Here is a 7,868-nt window from a genome sequence, read left to right as displayed (position 1 = left end):
ATTGCCCAAATACATTTCACTGACAGAGGCACATCTAGTCCAAGACATCCATTAGCAAAAGAAGAGAAGAGAGGAGGTGGAGTAAGAATCTACGGCCCCCTACCACCACCTACGGCGGAAGAAGGCATAATAACCCCCCACCACAGTGGTGGCGGCCATCGCCCAGACGATTACCGCCACCGCGAGGGGCATGACGGCAGCCACTTTGTAGGAAAACATGATGGCCAGCAACGTGGTCAGAACCCAAATGCAAGCCTTCAACTTACTTCTTGTCGGGCACCGATCTGTTGCCTCAAAACACCGTAGGCAGACGAAGAGCAGGACGAGATCCACATAGGAACCGGCCACGAAGGCCACGTACCTGGCGTCGGCACCGGAGTGGAAAATAGCCAAGCCCGAGTTGAAGGTGAGGAAGCCAAAACCAAGAGCGGTGAGCCACGAGAAACCGCTGTGGTCCCCGTGGCCTGCTTGGCCGACCTCCAGCGGGTGCTCCCTCACCCGTCCCGCCTGCCCTAACTCCGCGCGGTGCTGCGGATCCGCCATGTCGATCGCGCGAGCTGTGTGGGACAAAGGGGGAAGAAGAAGAACAGTGTCGGAATCCGGAAGTGTGCTATGTTAACAAGGATGCGGGAGGAGACCAAGGAAGCACAGGGGATGAGCATTTAAGGCCACCCAGTGACTACTGACTAAGCATCTGTGAGACCCAGTGGAATGAGGCCAAACACGGTAGAACCGGCAGGATGTGAGCTGGGCCGAGTTTGCGTGGTACTGTAGCAACCGAACTTTAGTACCATATCAGAAGTTGAAGAAGAGCTGAACCAAGTTAAAAGCCTGGATCTGGGAGGCTGTTAACTCCGGATCGATCCTTTTGCGCGAAGCGAGGACGAAAGCGCAAGAGAGTTAATTAGCAGGTGTGGTTCATTCAAGGTGTAGAGTGGGGCCTTACCCGTCTTCCCGGGTCGTGGCGTTACAGCATCCAAGAGATCAAAGGCTTAGCCGCTTCGGCTCCGCCTTTGGCTTCGGCTCGTCCCAGTGAGATCGTGTATGACTTTACTATACCAAAAATACAGCCGACCTAGATGGCTAGATCGATGTGCAGGACGATTGGCCGCACTGGCCGCTCCTTATATTATACGAGCTATTTGGTTCCCTGGCCGGTAACGTGAACGGTAATGTAAACAAATCACGGGGGGACTTGCGGGGGGATCGTTGATCCCTAGATTTGTTTGGTAGCATACAGTAAAGGTATTGGATACCGTTACTGTGTTTGGTGTTACTATGTTTGGTTTGATGCTCTGGTATTACTTCAAAATTTGAATATTGGTCTGATTGCTAAATTAACCGGCCATTCAATTGAGTAAATTAATTGATGTCAAGCGCACAAATATATTAATATATTCTGATAAGAACATGACAAGATCATCAAAAAAAAATTACGCCAGCTTAAAATTGCTGACTAGTCTATCATTAGAATTATGAAATCTTCCATTCCATCTTACAAAAGAAAAGTGCCTGTTAAATAAAACTGACATGTCTCAAAATATCCCCTCAAAAAAGACATGTCTCAAAATATCATATCTTAAAATAACTTGCCAACCATTGGAAATTTAACCGTACTGGAAACCAGCATAGGATTTGGAATTCTACCATATTGATCCTCTAGAAAGATAAAAGTGACATGTCTTAAAATATCATTCCAACCATTGGAAATTTAACCATACCGCAAACCAACATTAGTTGGCAAAAGGCTCAAAGCCAATCAAATAAAGCAGAAAAACAAGATACTCCAAATGCAAAAAGAAAGCACTGTCAACATTCCTTTTCCACCTCCAATAGTAAGCACTATCAACATCCCATTTCCACCTTCAACTCTTGAATGAATATGCAAACATCTTATCTCCTCCTTCTATCCGCTTCCTTGTCTCCTCCTCTACAAAAACAAATAATTTTAGAAAGACAGAGTATATGTGCATCACAAAAACAGCACCACAGATTTTGTGCATAGCTCACAATGACAACAGTACAGAGTATGTATGGTTTATAAAGAGTGTTGGCTAACAATCGTACCATTAAGCATGTTTAGAATGAACTTCCTCAAAGATTGGTCAAGGGTTAACAGCTTACTCATTTGATCTAGCGATTTCATAAATACAGTAGCAGCTTTGATTTGTTCTGTCCCTGTGAACCCCAGCTTGCGCAACTCTGCTACAGCCTTCTCCCTTAAAATTTGTTGTGGATTTTCATTCATCGCCTTCTCTTGAATTGCAGCCTCACGGTCCATGGCTTTTGTCATTTTTCCAACATTACTAGCCACATCCTTCAGATCACCTTGGACTTCATGTAACATGTCCAAAAAAGGATCACTTGTTCAACTATCCTTGCTCTTCCCTCCTTGCCGCTTCCTCCTCTTGCAGCTAGATGATGCTGAGTCAACAAACCTTCTAGGGGTTTCTCTGGACATCCTATCCTCTTCTTCGTCATGCCAATTACCATGTTCAGCAACAAGCTCTTCTTCCATGTAGCACCTAGTTTTAAGGACAAAACTAGATACACATCATATGAGAGCCCAGGAAGTCAAATCTAACATATTGCTACAAATAAGGTTAATATCCAAAGACAATGCTCAATATATAATGTACTTAGTATAAAGGATATAATCTTTGACAGCAAACGGCGAAAAGACAACTCTGATCTTCGGGTGAAGACTCCAATTCCACATGGACAACTGACTGGTTGATCACAAGCCTAATTCCTCCAAACTCTAGCAATCTGGTACCCATTCGGGATTTTTCCAAAAATTTAAAAAGTAAAGCAAGCGTAAGTACATGTCGTACTCAACAAATATAACATGGGGTTCATGAGGCTCAGAAGGCTGACACTGGTTTAACTGCGACTAGCTTTTAATGAGTCATCTTTTAGCAATTGGTGTGGCAACAAGTTTATTCACAAGCCCATATAAACACATGATTAGGTAAACATGAATAATGAATAGCATAAACAGTAATCATTAGTGAGAATCTTTATCATCAGTATCATCAGTGTTCATCATCATTAACCATTAATGATCATCTATTCCGTAAGGGTCCAAGGCCGCTCATGACCGTGAGCACGGCTGATATACCAGTTTTACACTCTGCAGAGGTTGTACACTTTCACTGTGAGTCATGATTTACCCTTTCACCCGAGGCGGCCAACCTCTTGACCCACTACCAAGGAAGGTCGGCAGGGTTCACTATGAAGTCTTTCAAAGGTTCGTCTAACAAGTTAGGGCCATTAGATTCACTCGACAAAGAGATATAGGACCCCCTGTCGAATGGCACAATGACACGCAACCTATACACATAAGAGTAGAGGCTGTCTTATACCTGATTTGTCAAGCCATTCTTACGCCATAAAGGTAACATCTAACAAGCTAGAAAATGTCCTCATACTGAGCTAAAGCAAGAGCCATATAGCTCTCACAGTTGTACTGTAAGTCTCGGATATTCGCTTACAGATAAGTCCTTAGGGAGAGGAATCTAGAGCACCGTAAAAACAGCCCAATGCTCTAGCCCCCTTGTTCTATGTTGCTAAAAAGCATCTTTTAGTATTTATTGCATATACCATTAGTCAAGTTACAAGATCATGGCTTTGGTTTGAGCACTAGCATCATACTGCCCAATGCATAAACCCATAGGAATCAAGGTACAAGATAATAAAGTACTAGGAAATCCTTAGTGGTAGTCAAGGTAGACACATGCAGCATGAATTAAATGATTAAAGGTGTATAGGACAACAAGGAAGATCCCACGCTATACTTGCCTTAAACTCTGATCCTTCTTACACTGAATTGTAACCTCCAAAAGACTTCTTCTAGATCACCAACTTCTTCTATTTCACCAACGTACTTCTCACCGACTGGACATGATCATAAAGGACCACACAAGCATCCATGCAATCATACACGAAGCAAACAATAGAACTAAATTAGAACAATACACCAAACATATGAAACAACAAGTAAAAAGATTTTAAAGACGTTCTACATGTTGCTACGAACACACAGACGCGACAAGCACTCTAGTCGGAGCTATAACGAAAAAGTTATGAATTAAACAAGATTTCCTTTAATAAAATAATAGATTAAATCTAACCTCGAATTTCAAAAGTTGAAAATATATTTAACAGTAGCTTGAACATGTAGATTACTCAATTACGAATCTAACACAACTTGAACGGGTCAAAATAGAGTTAAACCGTAGAAGTTATAGCCTAAAGAAAATAGTGGCAAAACTATAAATAGATGAAAACGTATTTTGGATCTAACCAAAGGAAACTACGCTTTCCAAAGAAAAAGACATATTTCGGAAATATGCTATGGACTGCGGGTTCTATACTAGAAAAGGGCAGGGGCTCTTTTGCAAAAGTGACTGGCCGAACTGGTACGACGAGATCTAAGCCATTGGATCGGTTATGGACGGTTCAGAATAGATCGGGAGGGGGAAGCTGCCGGCGGTGAGCTTAGCGGCGGTGGCGCCATGGCCAGAGATGGGAAAGCTCGCCGGAGCTCTTGGAGATGGGCCTACGGGCTATGAATTCATCAGCCGAGGACACCGAGAGATAGAGGAGAGCAAGGCGAACTCAACTAGTCATCTTACCGAGGCGCAGAGCGGACGGAGGTGGCGCGGTACTCGGTGGGGCGGCGGCGGACGACGACGCTAGGGTTGCGGCGAAGGCACGGCGACTCGGTGAGATAGGATCTTGCTCCGAGGCTCGGGATGGAGGCGACACGGTGCGGGGAGTCGGTATTTAAGGCCGAGGAGACGTGGGGCGCACTACAAGGCGAAGTCAGGACGGACACAGACACCGATGCGGCGGCGGAGTTCGGCTCGGTGATGCCGCGGGGAAGAACGCGACTGATAGCCGGGGCCGGGGTGGCAGCGAGACAAGGCAGGAGGAGCGGAGAATGGCGCGGCTACGCTGGGCCGACCTACTTGGCTGCTGCGGCGGGAACTGAGCCTGCAGCGGAGGGGAAAGGCCGAGCGGGGGAGCGGCCACGCGCTGGGCAAGTGAGGGGAGAGAGCAGGTGGGCCGCGGAGGAGAAGTGGGCTGCTCGGGCTAAAAGCCGAGAAAGGGAGAAGAAGAAAATAAAATTCCTTTTTTATTTTCAAAACCATTTTCAAACCATTTCAAAAGCATTTGAAATTATTTTGAATTTTGGACAAAACCACTCATCACAAAAATAAGTATGCATCTATATGAATGCACAAAAATGTTGCTAAGCCTTATGATAAATTTTAATTTAAAGAAAAATATTATTTCCCTATGTTTTCATGACACAAAAATTCAAAATTAATTCAATTTCTCTCTATTTCAAAAGGAGCAATTTTTAGGGTGTTACATTCCATGTTGCCAACAGCCTAACTGATATCTTGGGCACGCTCACCAGTGGCTATATCATTTCTATATATTGCAGATAATGTATCATAGTAAGGGAATTTGATGCCATATAGGCCCTTAGCATCAGGATGTAACAACTGCTGTGTGTATCACTTGTGTGCTGAAAAATACAAACTAATAACTATATGCATATGTATATATAGCACCTACTGTATTTCTATGAAATATTAACCCATGGTCGGTCATAATGGACTATGCTAGAAAGATTTGAGATTCAATAAAACAACAATTAAACCTTTATGGCACTATTTGATCTTCACACTTGATGCAAAACAGTTTGCAACCCCCCTATTATAACCCATGTTCAGCAGCAACCTCCCTATTATATAAAGTATTGGTACTGAAAAATATATAAGATTCAATGCAAGATCTGAACCATCTCTATGCAAACTCTAATTCCTCCAAATTAACTAAGAATGAACTTGTCATGCAAGAAAAAAAGTATCTTCCTTTGCATTAGTATACTGCGATCACTAGATTACTTATTTACATTATGTAGTGATGCCAAATTATCCATCAGAACTACCATGTGTACTCAACAAGTACACCTTAACTACATAGTACAGAACTTCCAAAATCGAGAAGCTACATAGTACAGAACAAGAAAGTGCACACAGATACATCCTGGACGGAACAAGATTAAGTACTTGAAATCACCTCTCATGAGTCTCATCACCTCTCATTATTATTCCACATTGAATTTTTATAGGAAAATAAGATAGAGATCTCAAAATTCCCCACTGACCCTTTAGCCTTCCAAAACACCTCTCAATGATATTTCTTTCTTTTGCATGCCTCATATTAAAATATTCCTCTGTGCTATGTGGTGGATTTTGTGCAATCCAACCTCCCAAGTGATACCTTTGACCTCGATATGGAGCTAAAAAGCCATTTGTATTTGAATAACCGGCATCCACAAGATAGTAACACCCTTAAGATTGGAAATAGAAACAAAATCAACATTTGCACTAGATAACTTATCAGGAAACCACATGAGTTAACAAAACCAAACTCGCCTTGGGGGATACGCAAGCCATTTGGCCCGGTAATGGCATCTCTTAGCACACGACCGTCATGTGCTGAGCCCTCCCAACCAGGTAGTACATAGATGAATTGCATATCAGGTGCGCAAACACCTAGGACATTTGTCACAATGTGTGCTTTTCTAGACATATACCTTCCTTTTAGCTGAGTTGGAACAATCACCTTTATATGAGTTCCATCCAAGGCTCCCAAACAGTTCTACAAACAAGATCCATATAGAAAAAAGAACTGTCACATGCTTACTTTGTAATATGTATTTTTCTTTGTTAAAAGAAAATTTTGTTAACAAGTCATTTACCTTGAAATATTTCCAGTAACTATTTGTGCTATTCTCCGGTATTGGTTCTGGGGTCTTAAGCAGTAATTGGTGCAATTTCAGAACTACTAGCAGGCATAAATTGAACTGCCTACTAACTGTCTCGCCATTTCGGAAGAAAGTATTTTTTACCGTCCGATTCTTCAAGTGATAGGCTAGTATGTATAGAAATTGGGCCACTATCTCTTCTAGCTCCATATTACGTGTGCCCTTCAACCCACCAACATCTCTAAGCATCTCACACATGATGTAGAACGTTCTCCTATCCATGCGAAGCTGACTAATACAGGTAGTGTCGTTGCTACGAATTAGTTGGAACAACTTCTCATTTCTAAGTTCTTCATTTATTATCATTCTCTCTATCTTGAAACACTTTCTTCTATAAGCCAATGCAAGAAAGAACCACATGCAATAGTACATGACGACGATGGAAGTCAGCATATTTCTAAGGGCCATGTTTCTTCTTCGAGTTCTTGTGGTTCAAGGAAGGTGAGCCATGATGCTGGACACAACATTAGTAATATATATTAATTATTTAAGCACTAACCAGTAAAATAATCTGCTATACATTTAGAAAAAAAATGCATTGTTGCATCGTCAAGTAAGAATTCAGAGCAAGTGTCTAGCGACATATCGTATTTGACATGGAGCAGAGCAACATACAACATGGATTTTTTTACACTAACTTGACAACACAGAGCTATATTGATCATCTCGTATAACTTCTAAAAATACAAAGCAGAGCTATATTGTCAAAATAATAGACTTTAACACTAAATCAACCTTTTCTACGTGGTTTAAACTTATTTGGATTGCACTGTAATATTCACCAGTACACATACATTGTTTTGGATAACTAAGACAGCAGGTTTTGGATTCAATTAATGAGAAATTTGTGCTGTTTTCAAGAGCATGCTCAATCTTTTTGTCCACTCCTACTCTGTGCCGTGAGAACAAAAATATATGGAGTGACAAATGGGAGTATGGGACTGTACAAATTAAATCGAATGGTTAATTAGATAAGTGAATGAATGAGCATAAATGTCAATTTCATCAACCGTGTCATCTG

This window comes from Miscanthus floridulus, chromosome 8, assembly GCF_019320115.1.
Source record: "Miscanthus floridulus cultivar M001 chromosome 8, ASM1932011v1, whole genome shotgun sequence".
Taxonomy (NCBI): Eukaryota; Viridiplantae; Streptophyta; class Magnoliopsida; order Poales; family Poaceae; genus Miscanthus; species Miscanthus floridulus.
The sequence above is the reverse complement of the archived record's forward strand: the minus strand, read 5'-3'. Positions refer to the sequence as shown.